This window comes from Zalophus californianus, chromosome 8, assembly GCF_009762305.2.
Source record: "Zalophus californianus isolate mZalCal1 chromosome 8, mZalCal1.pri.v2, whole genome shotgun sequence".
Lineage (NCBI taxonomy): Eukaryota > Metazoa > Chordata > Mammalia > Carnivora > Otariidae > Zalophus > Zalophus californianus.
Window position 1 is genome coordinate 102,062,306 of NC_045602.1, and position 23,434 is coordinate 102,085,739.

The following is a 23,434-nucleotide window of genomic DNA, read 5'->3' on the forward strand; positions in this document are numbered from 1 at the left end:
TCTGGTTGACAAAATGGCTGTCCCCGACTTTGACAAAAATGATGGATGAAACTCATTTTCTATAGGAAGATGCTTCAATGAAAGACAAAGCCTAATCCTAATATTATTTAGCTGACTGAATTCTTTGTGTCTGTAAAGGTTCTGTCAATTAAAGGTGTTTCAGCCAAGTCATCTACATATTTCTCCAGTAATGTGATCTATCAACCCACACAGCATGATTCCTGAGCCTAAATATTATAGTAAGAGAAGCCATGGGACAGATGCTGGTTGATTGGATTTCAGGGATGACAATGCTTTGAAAGAGCAAAGGAACACATTGCCTGCTTGGAGATTTTTGTGCTTTTGCTAGAAAATTCTGAATTTTAACAAAGAAGATTTATAGGAGAGTGTCACTTTGGGGTAGGGCATTTGGCAATTGTCAATTACTAAAAATCAAATCACTAAAGGGGCAAACAATCATAAATTTGCAGCACTTTAGGGTTTGTGATCCCACAGCCATGGAGGTACTGGTTAATGATTTTCACTGGGTAATCCATTGTGAATCTCATCTCATTATCCTTTGGTTGGAATTTGCTGCCTTTTGTTGGAATGGAAATTGGTCTTACTGCACGGACACACAAGACACAATTATCAAGAAGACTAATAATCTTTGGAAAATAATTCTGAATTTACTAGTCCCATATGCTTTCTTATTTCTAAGTGGTTCCCTTGGGAAGTCATGTAAATACTCTAATTTCATTGCCATTATCCATAAAATATTTGAAACTTGTAAGGATATGCAATTGTTATAACTGGAAGGACATGGTCTTTGGCTTTGATGTCAGAGGGATTTGAGACTGGATTTGCTTCTGCCACATCCTAGCAATATGGTCTTGCAAAATCATTGAGTTTCATGGGTAAATATAGATAATGGACCTTTGAAAGAATTTCCCAGAATGATGTTTGGAAGTATTATGATTAGAAAATACTAGGTATTCAATAAATGTTATTTTTTCCTTAGTCTAGAATTGATTTTGGATTAAATTTATCAGCCCCGTTGAAAAAATCAGTTTCATTGTATTCCAATCACACTTATTTTTGATACAAAGTATAATTACACCCATCTAGTTCCAACCTTCTTCAACTTGATTGAAGATTCTCTGGTGAGGCTTGGTTCTCTGGCAACTGTTTGATTTCACAAAAAGATCAAATTCACTCCAATGAATGAGCATTCATTAAAAAATAAAGATATTTGGTGTTTTATTTTGTGCCTAGCTCCTAGTATAGCTCCAGGCACATAGTAGGACCTTAATAAATGTTTGTTGAAAGACCAGGCCATGGCTGAAAATTCTACTCTGAAAGTTGAAATTTTCAAAGATACTAAAGGTTGGCAGCTCTCTAAAATATGTGTATAGTTTTCCAAGAGAGAAATATTCATTTGTACGGTAAAGTTCTGGTATAATTTTTTTCTGGTATGAATTTTTTTAAGTCACTTTAAATTTTAGTCATGCTTCGTCTATAAAACCTTTCCTGTAATTCAAGACAGTTTTAATTCCTCACACTGAAGGAAACCTCCACAAGAAAATGAATAAAATGTGAAGCTCTAGAAATGCCACCAGGAAAATTAAAAGTCCCTAATGGCAAAAGGCAAAGGCTATTATTATTATTCAACTTTTGGTGTAAAAATAGAAATACACATGTGACAACTCACTATATAATATATAATTTTTGCCTCACTACTAAAATATAGGTAACAGCATCTTTATCCCCATTTTTATAGAAATGGAAACAAGTTCAGTGAGGTAAAATTTCCCAGGTCATACAGAGTGGTGGGCATAGTACTTCTTACTTTAAATTCTCTGTTATTTACACTTGACAATCATCTTATTTCTATTCAGTCAAGGACTGGTCCCGCCATTGGAAAGGGAGACCCATAGTGTTTGTTGGTAACAATTTTGTGTTTTGCTGATTTTTCTTACAGGCAAATGATGACAATTACCTCAATATTCAGAGCCTATTTAATGGTTAGACACAGTAGGAATCTGTTTTTTTAATGATTGCCAGAGGCCAGAAAAGCCTTTTTCTCTCTCTTTTTCTCAGCTTTTCTTTTTAATAAGATATTTTTAAAGATTTTATTTATTTGAGAGAGAGAGAGAGAGAGAGAGAGAGAGAGCATGTATGCATGAGCGGTGGGGGAAGGTGGCAGAGGGAGAGGGAGAGGGACAAGCAGACTCCCCACTGAATGTGGAGCCTGACACAGGGCTTGATCTTAAGACCCTGAGATCATAACCTGAGCCAAAATCAAGAGTCAGACAATTAACCGACTGTGCCATCCAGGCGCCCCCTATAGTATGTTTTAAGCTACAGGGAGGACCATAGATAGACAGCATGCTTGGAAATAAGTATTCACACCAGAGTTTGCCCATCTGAATATATTTTATTAGACAGCTATGCAATATCCAGTGGAAAGCTTGTGGGCAACATAATCCATTCTTCCTTTGAATAATCCACTAGGGGAATTTCAGGCCTGATGATAATGTGTTCTGGGTCCCTAGACTTACTTTTATCATCGGCTTGGAAGGACCTGTTGGAAACCTTTCAGTACAAGAGTTAAGTACTTCAGTACAAGGATCTGTTTTTTTGTTTTTTTGTTTTTTTTCCAGTCTAGTATCTGGGCCTCCTAGATTGCCCTGGAAAAGATCAGAGTCTCCTCTGTTGGCCCATGCAGAAGAAAGACTGAAATCTGGGAGTAGCCCAGATCTCAAGGCACCATTTCTTCTGGCATTCTCTGTGAAGGCCATTTTCATGGTCTGCAGAGAAAAAGTGAAGAGCCCGTGTTGAATTTGGGGCAATGTGTCCGTGGTTGTTTTGTTCTTAGAGTTCCTCAGGGGAAGGTATTGTGTCTCATTGATCTTGATGCCTGCACAGGGTGGATACTGAGTACAGTAGAGACAGCTGTGTGTACACCATGTCTTATCTTTTCCTTATCACATAGCTAGACATAATTTCCCAGGCAGGTGAGATTATGCACGTAAGTATCTATTGTTATGTAACAAATTACTCCAAAATGTTAGCGGCTGAAATCATCATATAGTTTTTACCTTACACAGTTTCTGAGGGTCAGAAATCCAAGAATGGCTTAGCTGGGTGGTTCTTGCTCAGCCTCTCTCAAGAGGTTATAGTCAAGCTGTCAGCTGGGTCTGCAATTATCTGAAGGCTCAACTGGTTTTAGACAATCTGCTTTCAAGCTCACTCACATGGTGGTTGTTGGTTTCTTACTGGGTGTTAGCTAGAAGTTTCCCAACATGGAGGTCTCCCCATTAGACTGCTCACAACATGGCAGTTTACTTTCCACAAAATCAGTGATCCAAGAGATAGCAAGCTCAAGATGGAAGCAGAAATCCTTTATAATATAATTTTGAAACTCAGACCATCATTTCTGCTATAGCAATGTGAGAGGGGACTCCACAAGGTGTGACTACCAGGGGGCAAGGATCACTGGAGCCTATCTTGGCACTGCAACTGAGTTCTGACCAACAGAATATGTGCGGAAATAATGTATGCTATTCCCAAATCAGCATGTGGAAAACACCTTCCACACCCTCCATGTCTATTTCCTAATTATCCAGGTGAATAGTGAGGTCTTTTAGGATTCAGAGGGAAATGGAGCCAAAAGATCATAAGAGCCTATATCCATGACTGACCAGACAGAGCAAACCCTCTATGACATTAGGGAGAAAGGAATCATCAGTGTGTAACACCACTGAAATTCTTTCCTTCATTTTCCCTTCCTTCTTTCCTTCCTCCCTTCCTTCCTTCCTTCCGTTTCTTTTATAGCAGTTAGCTTCCCTTAATGTGTATATGTGTGTGTATGTCTGCATTTCAATTCAGAATTTATATATTTTGATTTCCCACAGTTTTATTAATATGCACTTGTTAATATTTGATTTGTGCATTTTTTTTCCTCTATGTTGTTAGTATTGGCTGTTCCCTTTAAAATGTAACATTTTGGAGATCAGGAATCTTGTATTCTATTTTGCCTCTATCTCTCTCCAGGAACCAGGTCATTATCCTGTACCTAGAATAACTACTATCCACAGATTGACTGTATGCAACCTTATTTCAACACAAGGGAAAAGATGTTCCATGAAGTCTTGGCCCAAAAAGTCTCATTTCAGGTAATGACCTATAGAAGAGGATACTGCAAGTCCTAAAAGCTTAAATTTACAGAAAAGAGTCAAAAATTTCAAAATCTATGTTTAGTAAAGCCATCTTGTGGAAAATAAATGCATAATTATATGTAATAGATAAAATCATGTAAAAGCATATTTAAACCCAAATATCTCTGTAGCAAAGAAATGTGCAATGATACTTTTATTTATTCAAGCCAATTAAAACTTTCACTGACCACCAACTATATTCAGTAAACCTCTTTAACTTTATCTTTTACATAGAATCATATTGCTTAGCAGAAGGGACTCCGGGAAACAAACTGAGGGTTTTAGAGGGGAGGAGGGGGCAGGTATGGGTTAGCCCGGTGATGGGTATAAAGGAGGGCACGTACTGCATGGAGCACTGGGTGTTATATGCAAACAATGAATCATGGAAGACTACATCAAAAACTAATAATGTACTGTGTGGTGACTAACATAATAAAAAAATTAAAAAATAAATGACACCTTAAAAAAATTTTTAAATAAATATATATTTAATACCATCTATAATTATGATTATTTAATATATTTAATATTATATATATTTATTATTTAATATTTATATAACATATATATTCTAATGTAATATGGGAATCTATACACCTAGGTGTCCAGAGTTCTATTTTCATCAAAATGGTTTACATCGTAACCTTTCACCGCGTTAGATCAGCAGAAATGACACTCTCCCCATCCCCCAACTCCCAGAATGGAAACAAAAGGCTTTTTTCATTTTCTGTACCAAAGAGCTCCAGTTTTTTTTTTAGTCTAAGATTATAAATGAAGTGTAATCTAGGAAAAATAATCACTTCATTTAAAATGAGAGGGAAAGGGTATCTTGATTTCAAAGTTTCAAAAGTAATTAAGAGCACAAGCCTGCTTGGGGCTCCACTGGCTGTCCGTGACTCTACTTTTTATCACTGTCTAAAAGACGGATGAGGCAGGGCACAGGCATATGAAATTCCTGACAGATTAACTTTTGGGGAGACAGAACAAAGTAGAAACCGCTGTTCTGTTTACATGGAAGTAAGAACAAATATACCTTGTTTTTAAGTAACATCAACACATATGGTAAATAGAGAAAATGCAGTAGCCTCATTCTTGGGCTCAAATAGACCAAGAATTCGGGTCTTTTGATAGAATTCACTTTTATTTTCTATTTGAACACCAAATTCAATTAAAATGAAGTGTGTATTGATGCCACTTTCTATCTGGTCCTATAAATGGAAGCTCTGAATGTAATACCCTTTTAGGTATCAAATCACAAATAACAATCCTATCTGTGAGACATATTATTTGCCCCTGCCCATTAACCAATGGCAGAATTTTTCTCAACTCTGATTACCCTGAACATAGATAATGAGTTCTCCTTCCAATTTTTATTGATTTCTTCCTTGCTCTATAGGAAACTATTGATTTCTGTTTTCTTGTTCAGTTACTAGTTGATTTTATCTTTCATTTGATTTGACTTAAAGTGAAATTTTTCTGATTGGAACACAGCAAAATCCTGGAGAAAAAAAGAGAGTCAGGGCCACTTAGATTTATAAATGTTTTGGTGAAACCTCAGTGAGCCCCTCTTTGAATTATCTATAGTGAATACTATAAAGAAATGGTGAACTTCTCCCTTGCTCTCCCTGATCCCCAACCCTTTTTGTTACACACATACGGAAACCATCGGTGTTGCAATCATTACAGAATTTAGGTCTGGGAAACAGAATTTAACAAATGATGAGAAAATCAAGTTTGCTGCTATAAAATAAAACAAACCTAAATCTACAAAGCAACCTCCATACAGACTTGCATACGCACACATATGCAATATATTCCCCAGAGAGATGTATAATAGTGGGATTCTTTTTTATTCCATGAAAATTTTTGCATGAGAAAAAAACAACTCAGGGTGAGAGAGGGCCCACACTCCCCAGGGACTGCAGCAAGACAGATGTGACTGCAGTGGGGATGGAGGTGTCCAGCCTGTGGTCATCAGTCCCTTGTGGTATTCTGGCACTGCCCAATGTGGCTCATGGTAGATTTTTTATAATAATGCCTTCAGTGAATTATGCCTTCCCATGACCACAACCCTTTGGAATGTGCTCTGCCACTGCTCCTCTCAACACAAAGTCTTGAATCTGGTCTGGCCTCAGGACTTGTTTTTTTTGTTATTATTTTTTTTTTGTTTATTTATTTATTTGAAAGAGAGAGAGAGAGCAGAGCTTGCAAGAGGGAACATGAGTGGGGGTGCGCAGAGGGAGAGGGAGAGGCCAGCTCCCGCTGAGCAGAGAGCCTGATGTGGGACTCGGCTCGATCCCAGGACCCTGAGATCATGACCTGAGCTGAAGGCAGACACTTAACTGACTGAGCTACCCAGAGACCAACAGAATGAGGCAGAAGTGATACACCATTGCCAAGGGTAGGCATTTGGAAGCTTATGGCTTATGTTTCACCCTCTTGAAGCCACTCTGAGACCACCATGGTGAGAAGAAGCCCACAATGAAAGATCGCATGAAAGGAGATGCCCAATTGCTCCATGTCCTGGATAAGCCAGCACCTAGCCATCTCACCCAATAAATGCCATTGCACGTGTGAGCCCAGGTAAGACAGAAGAATCACTTGGGAACCCACAGAAATGTATGAAGCAATATATCATTGTTTATCTCTCTTTAACTTTTAATTTGAACCAATTGTAGACTTATCCAAAAGTTGCTAAAATAGTATAGAAAGTTTCCATACACCTCTTACTGAACTTCCCTTAATATTATTACCCCATACAATCCAATGATCAGAACCAGGAAATTAATACTAGTAAGTAGTATTAGTAGTAAAATTCCACCATTTTTTGCCCACTAGTGCCTTTTTCTCTGTTCCAGGACCTAGTCCAGGATTCCACATTTCATTTAGTTTTTGTCTTGTTAGTCTCCTCTTATCATTGAAAGTTTCTCAGTCTTTCTTCATCTTTCATGACTTTGACACTTTTGAAGAGTACTGGTCAGTTATTTTGCAAAATATTCCTCAGTTTGGGTTTGGTTGAGATTTTGCATCTTAGGAATGAAGTAACATCCATCTCAGTCCATCCTATCAGGGAGTACATGATGTTAAGTTGGCTTTTAGTGCTGTTCACCTTGATCAGTAGATTAAGGTGGTTTCTTTCTAATTTTCCATTTTAGAGTTACTATTTAATTAACTTTATAGTTAATAAATATCTTGGGAGAGATATTTTAGAATATAAAAATAATCATTTTAAGCTACTAAGTCCTGGAGTGGTTTGTAACAGATAGACAGATAAACAGATGGATAAAGAAATAGATAGATGATACATAGATACCTAAATGATTAAGATAGATAGATAGATGATAGATAGATAGATAGATAGATAGATAGATAGATAGATAGATAGATAGATAACTGATACAAGGTATAAGTCAAGTGGGGACTTCTGTTGGGGAGGTGAGACAGTATGATACAGGGAATGGGAAAAAAGAGAAGGTCTATGTAGCGTGAGTTATCTATGGCAGTTTTGTGATAGATTTGTGGGTGAAGAGATTAGAGCTATTCTGGTACAGCAATATAATATCTGAGAAACAGAAGAGAGAGGCAGGAATTTTTTCTTTTTTAAATAAGGGCTTAAAGATGTAACTTTTGACTTGCCACCTGAGTGAGGAATAGAAATATTTTTAAATTACTTTTGGTAATTTGAGTACTTTGGGGCATGTAGAGTCCCAAGATTTATTAGGGTTTTATGGGAGCTTTTTTTCCTTAATGGGTAATTAGTTATAGGGTGCTGAGGCTGTGGGCAGAACCAGACATTCTTTAAACAATGTAATTGTAATTGCTGTTATTCCCATCACTCTATGTGCATAAGATGGATGGGAGTCTACTTATTTGGCAAAGTTCTGCCATCCATGGACAAAAAACAAGGCAGGAGTATAAGTCAGAACATCATTTCTCAGCGAGAAGGTGGCTGATCTTCCTATTTCTTTGTAGTAAGACCTATACAAGAAGAATCTGGCATAACATGGAATCTGAACAGCTCTAACTGCAGCTAATGAGAGAAGAAATGCATAGGTACCTAGGAAGTTACAGAGTAGAATCACAGGTCTTTTTATATACAACTAATAGTTAGAGTTCCTTGGCACTGATACTGCAGAAACCTAAACAGGTAAATTCCTGTATTCATGGAGTTTATGTTCTGTGCAAGAGAGCTTCAACACACAAATGCATTATTTAACATACATTTTAGATAATTCTATGCAGTTGCAAAGACAAATAAAGCGGGAGAGATGCAAAGAGGGTGATAGGATAGGGGCAGTTTTTATTTTATAGAAAGAGCTGTCAGGGACAACTTGCCTAGAATGTGATACCTGACTCCACAGATGACAGAAGGCCATCAAGGGAGGACTATGGGAGCCAGGCTGTGAGAGTGACTCAACAGGTAGATGAAGCCCAGCAGGAGCCAAAAAGCATGCAACATGGCAACACATAGAGATAGAGGCAAGTAATGTGCATTGAGGAAGATTCTTGGTAGATAAGAGAAGAAGCTGTGGTCCGAAGACAAGGTACTCAGCTTGGGATCTGTGCAGCACCTGAGTCTGCAGGTAGATCCCAGGGGTTCCATGAATTTGGATGGGGAAAGACTTAAATTGAATTGGATATAATTTACTATAGTATGGAAATTGATCAGTAGTTTCTAAACATTTCTTCAGAAGCATTTTTCCTTTTTTTCAAATGAAATTTTCTGCATAACTGTTATTATACTAAAAAATAAATAAATAAAAAATGCTGAATTTCTTTGGCTGAAGTTAAGTGTCATGGTCTCTGAGGTTCCCACTCCTGGTCTGCTCTTGAAAGCCCAGTTCTTCACAGGGCACAGTTTGATCAGTACTTCTCTCATTCCTCTGGAATGAATGTTGCCCCACCCCACATGCCTGTAAGTAGAAATACCATGAGATTTTGACTATGGCAGATGGGGCAATGCACATTAAGGAGGTGGGCACACCATGCAAACTGGTATACTACCTGGTGTGTGTGGAGAAGTAAACAGCGATTCTTCCCAGAATTTCCTCTGATCATGCTCACTTTGGCCAGCTACTTGACCATGACCCAAGCAGCTAGATATTGGCTAAGTCCAGAATACCTCAGAATATCTTGAACTAATAAGCCCTTTCTAAAAATTTAGAAATGCATACACAAAACTATGTATATTTTATCGTTGGGGGGAAATTTTCCTCTACCCCTTAAAATTCTTCTGGCTGCTCTTAAGAATTAAATTGACATAAGACAGATAAACAGGAGAAAATCAAATTTAATTATGGAATCCGTAAGAATGTGAGGCCCACAGGCAGGCAGGGGACTGAGGCTTCTAAACCATCAGAGCTAAGGAGAAGAGGCTGGGTGTCCTGGACTCAAAAGAGAGGAAAGACAATTCATAAGACGACGAAAAGGAGTAAATATCTGGTAATGTTTGCTGGGCCATACAGAAGCAATGGGATATAGAGGGGAATTTAAACAAACAGTCTTTGGTAAGTTTCTCCCTGTCTACCACATCTAGTTCATATTATGCCATAGTTATCTATGGTGAGAGCTCCCTTCCTGGAGCAGGTCCTTCATCTAAATTCTTTTAGGCAGTTAGGGAGGTCAGCAGCTCTTCCTGAGCCTTCTGTTTCTTAACAACCACCAGCCTTAAGTGAGCCACATGCCAAAGAGACACATTTTAAGGTGGCAAGTTTTGCTCCCCTGCAGTAATGCAATAAGAAAGAAGAAAGAAAGCAAGAAAGGAAGAAACAAAGGAAGGAAGGAAGGCAGGCAGGCAGGCAGACATGCAGACACTATTGATCAACAGCATAGCACAATTTAGCCAGCTTAAGAAAATGATTTATTCACCATCCCATAACACTATACAATTATTCAATGACATGAAAATCATTTCCCAAGCTCTCTGTATCATGTGTATTTGGGAAGAAGTGACAGAGGAAAAAGTAAGTGGAGAATTGGGGCAGCTTCTACCAGTCCTCGACTGTGGTTTGCTTATTTAATTTACAATGATCTCAAATGATTTTTTAGAATGGCTGTCACTAGAATTTAGATCTTTAACAATAAATCCCATCACTAAGTATTCCCTTAGATTTTGTTAAAAGCATTTTGTTGTCAAATTGAGGGCTTTAGGGAGCTATCATCTATTTAAAAATATATTACAACAGTCATAAGTTCCCTTCCTTTTTAAGTTTCTCAAGTGAAGAGTTATTGCAATTGTGTTTCTGGAAGGTGCATACAAAAATCACAAATCACAATGCATTCACAAGCCTGTCATGAGCTTTCCAGTAGTTAATGTAAAAAGGAGATGGAATTCCACCAGAATAAGGGGAACTTTCTGATAGATCTAAGGAAAAAAATAAAGAAAAATAATTTTAATAAGTTTCCCATTACTGGAGGGGGTGTAGGCATAATTTTTTGAAATGCAAGAGCTATATTAGACTCTACAATGTAAACCATATTAAAGGCTTCCCAAAGTAGTGCATTCAACTATCCTTTTCAGCTCTTTTATCACCTATTAATTCCCTAAAAGATGATTAGAAAAACCTGTTGCTAGAGCAAAGATAAGATTACTGGACTTATTTGAGGAAAGTAGAATACCTACCCTCACAGGTCTTAATACTATCCAAGGAGGGAGAAATAAAGGAAAGATACGTATAAGCTTCTAGGCTGGGTGGGTCAATTTTAAGGTGGTTTTTGGAAGGTAGGGGGATGATTGAGACTGGGCAGAATTTATGGCACAGCTTTGAATTCCTGAGCAAAGCTTGTGAGGGTCTTGAGAGAGTTGATAAGCATGCTATTAGTCATAACATTTAGGTAACTTCGGTTGCTTACAGTCTTATTCTCCTGGAAGAAGTATTTTTCTGGAGCCAGTAGCTAAGCTATTTCCTTGTTTTCAGTACTGTTTAACATATATAGAGAAAAATATCCCAGTCTCAATATTGTTTAACACAGAGACAGGAAATTATGATGATTTCAGTTATTTCCAACCCTGCAATTCCGTATTTTTCTTTGGTATGGCAACATTTTCAGGAAAGTGGTAATAACGATCAATCTTACTTTTGACTTTCAAAATCCTCTACTGGTTACAATTTATATATAAAATCAAAGTTTTTTCCCTCACATTGTATTTCATTTTATCATTATGTAATTACTAAAGACTTTTGTTCATTTAATAAACACATTTTGAGAGTACATTTTACATCTGTTTAACTATTAAAAAATAACCAAGAGTAAATTTGTGTCCAAGATGAATAAAGGAAAATACACCCATTGAAACATTCTAAAGTCTCTAGTACTTACTCACTTAACAAATGTCTTTCACAGAGTTGAGTGATTTTTTTTGGGGGGGGGGATGTGCAAACGACAATGCACAGGTGCTTAATATGAGGCTGACTGTATAATTAAGAATGATGGAGGTGACATCATATTGTTTAGGGTCATGCTGACTCTCCTTATACTCTGCTTAAAATCCCAATTTTGACTTCTAGTTTCACCTCTGATGTAAAGAGCGTAGAAGTCATCAATCCAGTCCTTATGAGGAAAAGGTGAATAAACTAAAGCAAAGACTTTTCTCGGAGCGATTGAGAATTCAGGTCATTCATAGGGCACTCTACCACACCAAAATCAGGATAGTCAGGACATACCCAGAGAACCTCAGCCAAGATCTATTTACTTGGAGCAGAAGTTGCTGGAGCCCTAAACTGGTGGAAACACTTAAATGGGCATTTGGAAAAACTGCTGGAAACTGAGTATGTGCTGGATTTGGGAATGAAAAGTTTCTAGGGCTGCAATCTTAGGGTAGACCCTATACTTTGGTGTGTTTTACCTCAAGAACTGCACAAAGCTCTCAGGGTAAAGATTCAAGAAAGATCCCCTCAAGGTTCTGGTGCAGGAGGTAGAAGTAGGGTAATCTGTGAAATATGCCCAGACCATTCTCCATAAGAAGACAGGCTCTGCAGAAAAAAAGACTGCCAGAGCCTCATCCCAGCTAGGTGAGGAATGTTCCTCCCACTCCAGACCCTACGAGCCTTCCGGTCCCATCTAAAGGGAAAAAGAAAAGCTAAGAAACATTATGAAGGTCATAGTCCAGGGACACAGGAAGACTGAATTCACTGAAAGATTGAGATTTAATAATAAGGTTATAGGACACTTCCATTCTGCCATATCTTACCACAACACCAACAGCACTCCAGTGTGATAACAGTGGGTTTCAGCAGAAAGAGCTGCAAGATGTGGACTCTGAGGAGGAGCACTTATGAAAGCCCAAAGTCAACAGGGGAGATCAAAACGATATAGCTACAGCAAATATTAAACACAATACAATTCCTAGCCAGATTAACATAAAACCTTACACAAAAGGCCTATTTACTTCAGTTCCCATTATCCGATGTATAATGCTTTCAGCAAAAACTTAAAATGCATGTTAAATGCTATATATATACATATATATGTGTGTATATATATATACACACATATATACATGCTATATTATATATTTTATATATAATATATAAGATTATATATATATTACATATTACATATATATTATATGTATATTATATATATAAGATATATAGAGTATAATATATGTAGTATATGTTATATTCTATTATACATTTCATTATACTACATATATTATGCTCTATATATCTTATAATATATATATAATATACACATATACATATATATCTTGAAGATCAGCAAGAAAGGAAATACTCCAACAAACAAACAAAACGTCCCCACAATGGTGGGGGTATGTTAAAGAGACAAAGTAGTCAACTGAAAAAGCTCCCAGTGGCCAGTTCTGAGACAATTTAAGCAACAAAATAAAGTAATATTAGATTATAACCCAAAATATAATATCTACTAGTCCATATTGATATAAGTAAAGGGTTGACTAAATAAATAAATGGAGGACAAAAGACAAATCTCTCTGCAGAAGAGTTCCAAATAATTTATGTAGATACTTGTCCCTCAAGGAGGTAGAGATTAGTTTTCCTTTCCTTACGTGTGGACTACGCATAGTGACTCTCTTCCAAAGTGTACAGCTTGAAAAGAAAGAGAAAAGAGTAACTTTACTATGAAAAAAACCTATAAACACTGTCTTGGCCTGGTGATCAATGTTGACATCAATAGCGACACCATGTTAAGTATGCGTACTTTTGATATGATGTGATGACAATGTCACTTTACCCGCATGGTCTTGTTCCCAAACATCCATAATCCCAGTCACATCATGAGAAAAACATCAGACAAATCCCAAATGAGGGAATTCCACAAAATAACTTACCAGTACTCCTCAAAACTGTCCAGGTCATCAAAATCAAGGAAAGTCTAGGACACTGTCACCACCAAGAGGAGCCTCAGGAGACATGACAATCAAATATAAATTGGTATCCCAAATGGGATCCTAGAACACAAAACGATATTAGGTTAAAAAGAACTAAGAAAAGATAAATAAATTATTGGATGTTAGTAATTATGTATCAACATTGGTTATTTATTTGTAACAAATATATCATACTAACATGTTAATGAGGAAAACTAAGTATAGAGGATATGGAAACTCTTTGAATTTTTGTTCCACTGTTTTTCAGTAAATGTATCTGTTCTAAGATACCATGTTTACTTTTAAAAATCCCAATCTTCAAGAATAATTTTTTTTGGAGAACACAGATGGAGTCATTTGGATAGACTTAACATAATAGTGACATAATAGGTAGTTACTACATCCAGGAAGGCTGAACAAATTTCCACGTTGTCAAACTACTTGTATCGATCTCCTAAAGACTAGTGACCATCTGGGTGAGGCGTAAGGATGACACCAACATCTGGATACTCATATCTGCACACCTGTCCTTCAGCTCTGGAAAGATGTGATCACTCGGTCACAGAGAAAATCCTCACAAGTTTTTAATACTGAGCCTTTAGTCAAGAGATGGGGATGAACTTCACATAACCTTAAAACAGCACTGCCTGGCTTATTGAGAGTGGCTGTCTGTTAATGCTGACATTTTTGCTTCAGGCAATAGGCTACCAAAAAAAAAAAAAGAAAAAGAAGAGAGAAAAGGCAGCTTGAGATTTATGATCTTATTGCGATTATGAAATTACAAAAAGGAGCCAGCCTTGTCCACACTGGCCACAGACAAGTGTAGCTATAACTAAAATTTACAGGATGCATAAAAAGAATCACATCGACAGAGTGCTGTAAATCCTGGCTGCCCAGTCACCCCAGCAAATTCCTAATGGATCATCATGCCCTCAAGTTTAAATGGTTGTTCTTAAGAAGTAAAGGTAAATGACAGGTTAAACACATAAGCAAACAGTGAAATCACTTCACTTCCTGAATTTAGAATGGGTTGGATGGGAGGAATAGCCCACACAGGGGGGACAGGAAACTTCCTGTCTGCAGGAAACTTCCACTCACATTCCTACTTGATGCTACCCTTTGGACAAGGTTCTAGGAATGCTGAGATACAAAAACACATTCTCAGCGTCAAAGAGGCCACTTTTACATATGGAGAAAAGCTGCTAACCTGTGGCAACACAATGCAATAACTCCTCTGAGAGAGGTAAGCCTGGTGCTGAATGGACCAAATAGGTGTTATATGGTGTCTTAAGAAGTCTGGATTTTATGCTGAGAGGTTATTATATAAGAAGAGGGATTATAAATGATATTATTTGTTTAATTCTAGAAATATTATGATGGTTGCAGTGAGGAAGCAAGTTATGAGGCTGTTGTAATTTTCCAAGAAAGAGACAGATCAACTGGGGCAATGGTCAGAAGGATAGAAAGGAGAGATCAATGCAACATTGACTTCTTTGTGTGGGAGAGAAGTCAAAAACCATCCCTAATTGTCTGGTTCAAGCAGCAGGATAAATATTGGTGCATTAGTGAGATAGGAAATAATGGAGGAACAGTAGTATCTTGGGTTGTTTTCTCTGCAAATAGGCTCTGGGATGGAGTATTTCATGCCGAACCGGTATTGGGAAGTCCTCTCTAGAGGTACCTGTGGGAAAGTGAAGACAGGAGTACTAGGTAGAAGTAGAGTCCAACCCATGATGAGGCCTCAACTGATCCTACAAGAGCTCTGAAGCTAGAATAAGCCCTTCTGAGGTTTTCCAAATTGAGACAAGGGGACTAGACCTCCATATCCCTATATTGACCCATCATTGGCCACAGACCACCCTCTCAGAAGGGTGTACCTTTGAGAAAATTAGTTTCTTACTGCTTAAGACAACTGCCTGGAGTGGATACATCCACAGATATCTGCAGTGGCAGAAGGACAGCCATACTGACTCTGAAGAGGGAATCTGGAGGAGTACCAAAAGTATCCCCCACAAGGCTGTTTATTTTTTGGGGGGGGATGGAACTAAGAGTTTGAAAAGTCATTAATTTTTGAGAATAAAATGTTCCTAGACTCCTTCAAGAAAGGACAAAGGACAAATTCAAGAGAGGACAAAACTGATTGGTTTTGTTTTGTTTTTTGTTTGTTTGCTTGCTTGCTTGCTTTTACTACTGCAACAATTAACCACCTGGACTAATTTTCCACTGGTCCCAATTGATATAGATATCCAGGCTAGCCCATCAACAGCAGCTTCACTGGAGCAACCACCCTTCCATATCTTGAGATGGGGTCCCCTGTGAGATACCAAGATGCAGACATCCAGCGGTCAACTGAACAGTTGCACAAACAAGCAGGAGCTTGGAATGGAGATCTGAGTTGGAAATCAGTTGTTGTAGTTATCAGTTTATTGACCGTTATTGGTGCCAGGAAGGCAGAGACATTGCCTGGGAGAGTATGGAAGATGAGGAAAAGAACAGGTCTAGAAGCCTAGGAAACCACCATCAGTCACCATATTTATCAAACTTTAATGTGCCTCTGAATCCCCTGGGGGGTCTTTTAAAAATGCAGATTCTGTGACTCAGTAGATGTGGTGTGGCCCCTGCAATTTTACATTAATAGAAGACTTCCAGGTGTAACAGATGTTACTGGTCACTGGATCACACTGTGAGTAACAAGGAGTTAGATAATGGGAAGAAGAAGAGATGAAGACCAAAAAGATGAAGAAGGAAGATCCACAGAATTCAGAGAACAACCACTGAAGTTCAAGAAGATAAGAGCATTTGGCACATCTACATGGGCTTAAATATAGGCATGGCTTAAGTGATAATGGAAAGGCCCCAGTTGCTTAGAAGGTCCTGGTAAACCACATACTTATTACCTTCTCAGAGTAATATAAAAACACATGAGCTCTTCTGACCAGATTTGTCTACCATATTAATTAGTAGGGGTTATGTTACTAAGAAACAGGACACTGAGCAGAAGACAAAGTAGGAGGGGGGATAAGTTATGCTGATTTTGAGGAAAAGGATGAGGCAGAGGAATGGCACCAGGGGTAGATCAGAACTGGATAGATGGCTGCAGAAGGGACAATGATAACCCAAGAAAAGGACATTCAGGGAGAAGGAAAAAGAGTTTTGTAAGTGCAAATAAGAAAAAAAGAAGATACTCACTGCACTCTCAACGTTATTGCCAAAGGACTATCCCAACCCAGGAAGCACAAGGAAGGAATATACTTACCAAGGAATGAGTGGATTAAGGAATGAGCAAACATTTCAAATACATGCATACTTTCATACATAATTTTGTAGGAGTGGGTGTCTTAGTTTGGGTTTCCCCAAAAGCAGAGTGGGGGGCAGGTAGTTTATTTGGACAATGATGCCATAGAGCAGGGAGAGTAAGACAGGAAAGCAGGAAAAGCCAATACAAGCGCACATGATCAAGGTCACAGCTGTGAGCCACAGGGGCTCACTTCTGCCAGGACTTCTGAGAAGCCTATGGAATGCCTCCTAAAGTATCCATCAGTGTATCCACCACTTCCCACTGGTAGAGCATTAGTCTCTGCAGGCATTAGCCACCTACACTTCTAGCCTGTTCTTACTGTAGATTCAGAGGAAGCCCTGAGCAAAATGGCAAGGAGACCTGTACACCCCACGCCGGAGACCGGGCTCTGCCTGCAGAGCTGAATTTGACTTCATGTGGAAATGTCCACTGGAGCTGTGGCTGAAATCAGAGGTGGGGTGAGTGATGTGATGCGATATATCAAAGGCCTCAACCCCAAAGCAATAAAAGTAGTGGATCTAGAGACACATTTTAAGGCAGTGCACTTTGCAGTTTGCAAGTCCATGATGCTAATACAAAACAGTGGTTAACTGGGGTTGCCTAGTAGTAACTGAGCAGGGGAGAAGCTACAATCAGCCTGTTATCTCCATGCACATAGATACGCTGTAAATACTTCCCTGGCAACTCTGTTCTTCCCAATTAATTGGCCAAGCTAGACCTCTGCAAGCAGCAGTACAAGAGGTAAACTTTAGCTTGGTCCCTGCCAAAATCATCACAAATCCTGAATTAGTCAGATGTGAATTAATGAGCTTTTAGCAGAGCTTGGTTTTTGTCAGACATATTGATCCTGGAGTGAAACAGCCCATTAAAGGCTATAATTAAGATGCAGTTTCTGTTTGAAGATGAAGTGCCTGGGCAGGGACAAATTGCAAGATGCTTCTTCCTGTGAGGCTGACAGGTGATCAGGGGATGAATAGTATAGTCAGAGGATCTCTTGTTTTCCTCCTGACAAGAAATGACAGCCAGGTTTCAACAAATGAAATTTACACAATTAGTTGGACCATGAAAGCTAGAGGAGCTCCAGATCCACATATTACTGGTAGAAATACTTTTCCTACTAAGCACAAGGAAGCTGTTTTGTATTAAATACGCCCTCCTCTCTACTTGCCTGCTTTCCTGCTGTAATAACAGGGGACATTTTTTTTTCCTAATTAGACTTCCTCTCACTAGGGAATTGCATTTGTTGGAAAGACTCACTTTAATAAGTGTTTGGAGTGTTAGCAAAAACCCCACAAAAAGGAGCATAATAAAGGCCAGGTGTAGACTCTGTGGGGGCACAGGGAGGAGAGCTGCTGGCTATACCAGAGGGGACTTTAAGATCCCCTGGGGCGCAGAAGTCTGGAGCAAATTGCTGGTGGGTGGGGAGAAGAAAATGCGAACCCTTCTGCATTTTCCTTTTGGAAGATTCAGGAAACATTCTGTTTCTCTCTAATATATTTGGCATGGCTGGGATCTTTTTTTTCTTTTTGAAGAAAGTGAGGAGGTGCCAAGGGCTTGTGAGTTGGGTACAAGATGAAGACAGATTGCAAACAGAGATCATAGGACAATAGCTTGGCACCAAAACTTAGGACAAATGAGATCCTTTGAGGACAAGTAGAGAAAAGAAAACACACCAAACCCATCTTCTGTACAGGAGAGAAAGGAATAAGGAGAAAGAAGGGCAGGGATTTAAGGAGCCAGGTGTTGTAGAAAGTGCTGTACATTTCTGGTTTCATCCAACTGTAAATTGGATCACTGGCTATCACAGTCACAATAGTTAGAGAGTAAATACAGTGGTGCAGAGCACAAGGAACAATAAACTACACCAGAATGTTCAAGTTCAAATAATATCCTAAAATAAATAGACATAGTTAAATGAAGAAAATTTGCTTTTGCCTTGAATCAAATATACAAGGACGGGGAAAACACAGATCAACTTAATCCTAATTGGTGTCTATAAAATCAACCTGAATCACGGATCTGTACCTCTGAAACAAATAATACATTATATATTTAAAAAAAAAAAAAGAAGATAGTACGAAGGGAAAAATGAAGGGGGGTGAAATCGGAGAGGGAGACAAACCATGAGAGACTGTGGACTCTGAGAAACAAACAGGGTTCTAGAGGGGAGGGGGGTAGGGGAGGGGTTAGCCTGGTGATGGGTATTAAAGAGGGCACGTACTGAATGGAGCACTGGGTGTTATATGCAAACAATGAATCATGGAACACTACATCAAAAACTAATGATGTAATGTATGGTGATTAACATAACATAATAAAATTAAATTTTAAAAAAGAATTTTTTTTAAAGATTTTATTTATTTGACAGAGAGAGACACAGCAAGGGAGGGAACACAAGCTCGGAGAGTGAAAGAGGGAGAAGCAGGCCTCCCACCGAGCAGGAAGCCTGACGCGGGGCTCAAACCCAGGACCCTGGGATCATGACCTGAGCCGAAGGCAGACGCTCAACGACTGAGCCACCCAGGTGCCCCTAAAAAAAGAATTCTAGACACACCATCTATCCTCTTTTAAAATAAAAAAGCATTTACTCCAAAAAAAAAAAAAAAAGAAGAAGCATGTGGTTTTTTTTTTACACAGTTCTGATCACAAAGGTATAATATGATTTGTACTCACTTGGAAGAAAACCAACTAGCATAATGGTTACCTCTCGGGAAGAACTGAGCCGATTCAAACAAATTTGCCTAGGATACCCAACTGGTCCCTATAATATGATGATTTTGTGATACTCAGAGGTATATCATCAAGCAATATGTGCACATGGAAGTATGCCAGGTATCGGAAAATATTCAGGGGAGAGAAACAGATCATCCGGAAGGTGGGGCTAAAGGGACTCCTTTGACAAGATGCTTTTGAGTCAAATTAGTATTGCATTGATCATAACAGCCTACAACTGTTAGAAATATTTGACAGTATCAATGGACAAAGGAATTTTGGTCATGGTTTGTTTTGGTAATGACTTGTGCAGCCTCCTTTCTGTACATTATACTTACCATTAATTTTATGGCTGGTTTTACAAGGATTCGGGCAATAATAAGATTGATATTAGTTTTTGCTATAAAGAGAAAAACTGAATTATGCATCTCTCATTCTTAGCTCTTCTTTGACTTAAGGGATAAAATTTTCCACTTTGTCCTAATCCATTAGTTTGCATTTGATTTGAAAAATAAGTTCAAGTTTCTTTATTTGAAAATGACATGGAAACATAGATGGCTTCATAACATATTTTCAAAAGTTTCATTTTTGGAGATGGAAGCCTCAGTAGTCCAATAAAGTTTGATTTTTGATATTAACAATTGTATTCCCCATTTACACTGTTCATTTTTAGCTACACATGTGAAATTTCCACTCCACATAAATTCACATTCTGTATTCACACTGAAGACCTGTTTACTATTTATGTCATAATTTTATCTGAATATAATCTCATGTTTTTAATACAATTTTTATCTTTAATGATGTATTTCTAAGTCATTGATCCATTTTCATCAATTGGGATATAACAGTATATACCACTAAGAATAAAAGACAATTTAACAAGAAACAAAACACAAGCGACTGATTTTAATGTTAGACTACTGAAAATACCACTGCCAAGACCAATCACTTCTATGAATACAATATTAGTCAAGATGAACTGAACCCAATTCTTTAAGCACATGCAAAACATTTGAGAAAAATATTTAGTGCCTAAAGTATTTCTGTGAAAATTAAAACTGATCTAACATTTCAAACTTGTGAACTGTGTATGAACCAAATAATCATATTACTTATTCTTATGAACTTGCCAAACTTCCTACTGACAAGATGATAGATCCCTGGGTCCCATCTGGCATCCTATGACCAAGGCCTTGAGACAGCCTATATCAAAGAAGCCTCAACTCACACATCCCAACCTTACTTAGGTACTGGTCTGGACAAACATTCACCCAACTCAGATACTCATCCTTTAGTAGCTGAGAAGAATCTAGACACTGGAGATTTCAAGGTTTCCTTCCTTTCTCCCACAAATCCCAATAAGTGGAAGAAAGCAGGAGAGTAATTAAGTTTCACATCAGTAGGAATCATTAAACACCCCTACCCACAGGGTAGAAGCAAGGGTAGAAGCACACCACAGGGTAGAAGCAAGCAACCACACACACACACACACACACATATATATATATATATATATATATATATATATATGGGGATATATATATATGGTATATACTGAGATATGGATATATATATATGATATACCTATATATAAATATACATACATTTCATGCATATACATATATATGCATAAAATATCAAAGTGAGGTCTTAATTTTCAATTGCTACCATTGCTTTAATAAATTACAGACAAGCAACACTACAAATTTGCTTTTCATGAGTCCTCAAACATTTTCAAAACATGTTTGTAACATGTCTAGCAGAGAGAAGCTTTATTTCTTTGTCTTATCCTAAATGCCAATGGTTTGATCTAAAGTCTTTTCCCAGTTGAAAAGAGCTAACTAGTGAACTCTGCAACCAAGAAATTCTACTTAAATCCATTATGAGGATGACTTTCAAGCAAGAACAGCCACTGAGGTCTTCATAAGCCAATCCAAATAGGACCCAGTGATTTTACTGTCTTTTATTAAGAAATGTTGAGATTTCCTAATGTTATATGAAAATTAAGATTTTTTTCCCAGGGAATATGTTCTTCCCTCTCAAGAATATTAGGTATTCTTCTGACAACACATAAAATTAAAAAAATAACTTCTAGTGCTTTTAAGACCTACTATCTGTCATCACAAAGCCCTGATGTTCCAACACACACATACATTTTTGTTGTCAACGTGTCTAAATACAAAAATATATCCACCATTGAGATGAACAGATAACTTTAAATATATTTCCCCAAATCTTAGTACAAAATGAGTATCATATTAGAACTTTGCTCTCTTTTCCTTTCTTTCCCTTCCTTCCTGACAGAGTAGAAATGACCAACCGGAATCATATAGATACCCTGCCATGAGATACTGAGTCCCACAGATCATTCACCTTTTCCATGAAAGGTACATTTTGCTATCTGCTTATTTGTATTACTATTATTATTATTGTTTTTGACCAGCATGAATTTCCCACCGAAACCTGTAGGAATTGAATCTCATCCCAGTTTCAAGTCCCTTTCAGGAGGCTCCAAATTTATGCCTCAGGTCTTCTCCTTCTGACATCGTCCCACATAAACCTCTGTTCGGGTTGTTGCAGGGAGTCTCCCCCAGCACGGTCATTTTAATGGACCTTTCGCTTTGTGTCTAACAGATCTTCTTCCACTGAAATCAGAGAAATAAGAGGATATAATTCACTTTTGCAATAGCAGAAAATAAATTAAGCTGCTATAAAACGCATGTGTGTGTCCTCAGTCAACCTCGGCATCATTCAGCATGAGCCTCTCCTCTTGTTCCTCCAAAGTGAGGACAAGTGGCTTTTCTCCATCTTTATCCTGAGGACACTGCAGTGTGTCATTAAAAGGACCTGCATTAAGTTAGCACAGACTTGCATTCTAAACACAGTGCAATGGGCAAATAAAGGCAGGTTCATAAGAAAATGGCTCCAGTGAAGGGCTTCATGAATCAAGAGAGCTAGCTGTGAAGTGGCCAGCCTCCAGCCTGAGGCCATGCATCTGGGTGGGTTCCCCTGTCTGCCCCAAGCTGCTCTTCCCACAAGGCATAGGCACAGCCCACCAAGACCTGCGGATCTGGATGATAGTGCCCTCCCCCTCGCTGGAATCAAGGACTCTGCCCACCCCTTGCCCTCTCCACAGAGAGGACACCCATACACTGAGCCTTTATTTTGCACCAGGCCAGCCCAGGCTTCTAAACATACGTTATCTCACTGCTTCTTCTCAATGGATATTAGAATTCCCTTTTTACAGGGTGTTGGCTAGGGGGAACCAATGCTGAAAGTAGTGAAATAACTTGCCAAACCATACCATAGATGCCAAATCCAGGGCTCTTTTTGCTGTAACAGGTTGCTTTAGGACAATAAAACAGCCTAACAAGAAACATTTATTATTTTTAAAGACATGTTCCATCACTGCCACATTTCCTGTAATAGACTAGAGTTAGGCTGCCCCAATCTGTTATCATTTTACTTAACTCCTTAAGATCTTGGATACCCTTTGAGCACCTGTTTAAACATCACCTGTGTAAAGATCACTTTGGGATCAAAATGATCCTATTTTGGGGTCATTCCTTTGGGAACAGGAAATACTATATGCTATTAAAAGCTTTGATTCTGGGAGTACCTGGGTGGCACAGTCGGTTGAGCTTCTGACTCTTGGTTTTGGCTCACCTCGTGATCTCAGGGTCCTGAGATCGAGACCCGCATCGGGCTGGAGTCTGCTTGAGATTCTCTCTCCCTCTCCCCCTGGCCCTCCTGCTTGTGCTTCCCTTCTCTCTCTCTCTAATAAATAAATAAATCTTAAAAAAAAAAGCTCCAATTCGGAGGGCACATTTAGTAAAAGAGATCCTCTGTGATAGCAGAGATTTTGTCTCTTTT

General features: G+C 38.4%; 1 long non-coding RNA gene across 1 annotated transcript; it reads right to left on the bottom strand.

Annotated features, from left to right (window-relative positions):
• Positions 1-13,180: 13,180 nt before the first annotated feature.
• On the bottom strand, positions 13,181-22,152 carry LOC113937138. Its single transcript, XR_003524512.1, has 3 exons — positions 22,019-22,152; positions 13,510-13,629; positions 13,181-13,267 (listed from the first exon to the last, which is right to left on the bottom strand). It is a non-coding gene; the product is annotated as an uncharacterized LOC113937138 (long non-coding RNA).
• Between the last annotated feature and the right edge of the window lie 1,282 nt (positions 22,153-23,434).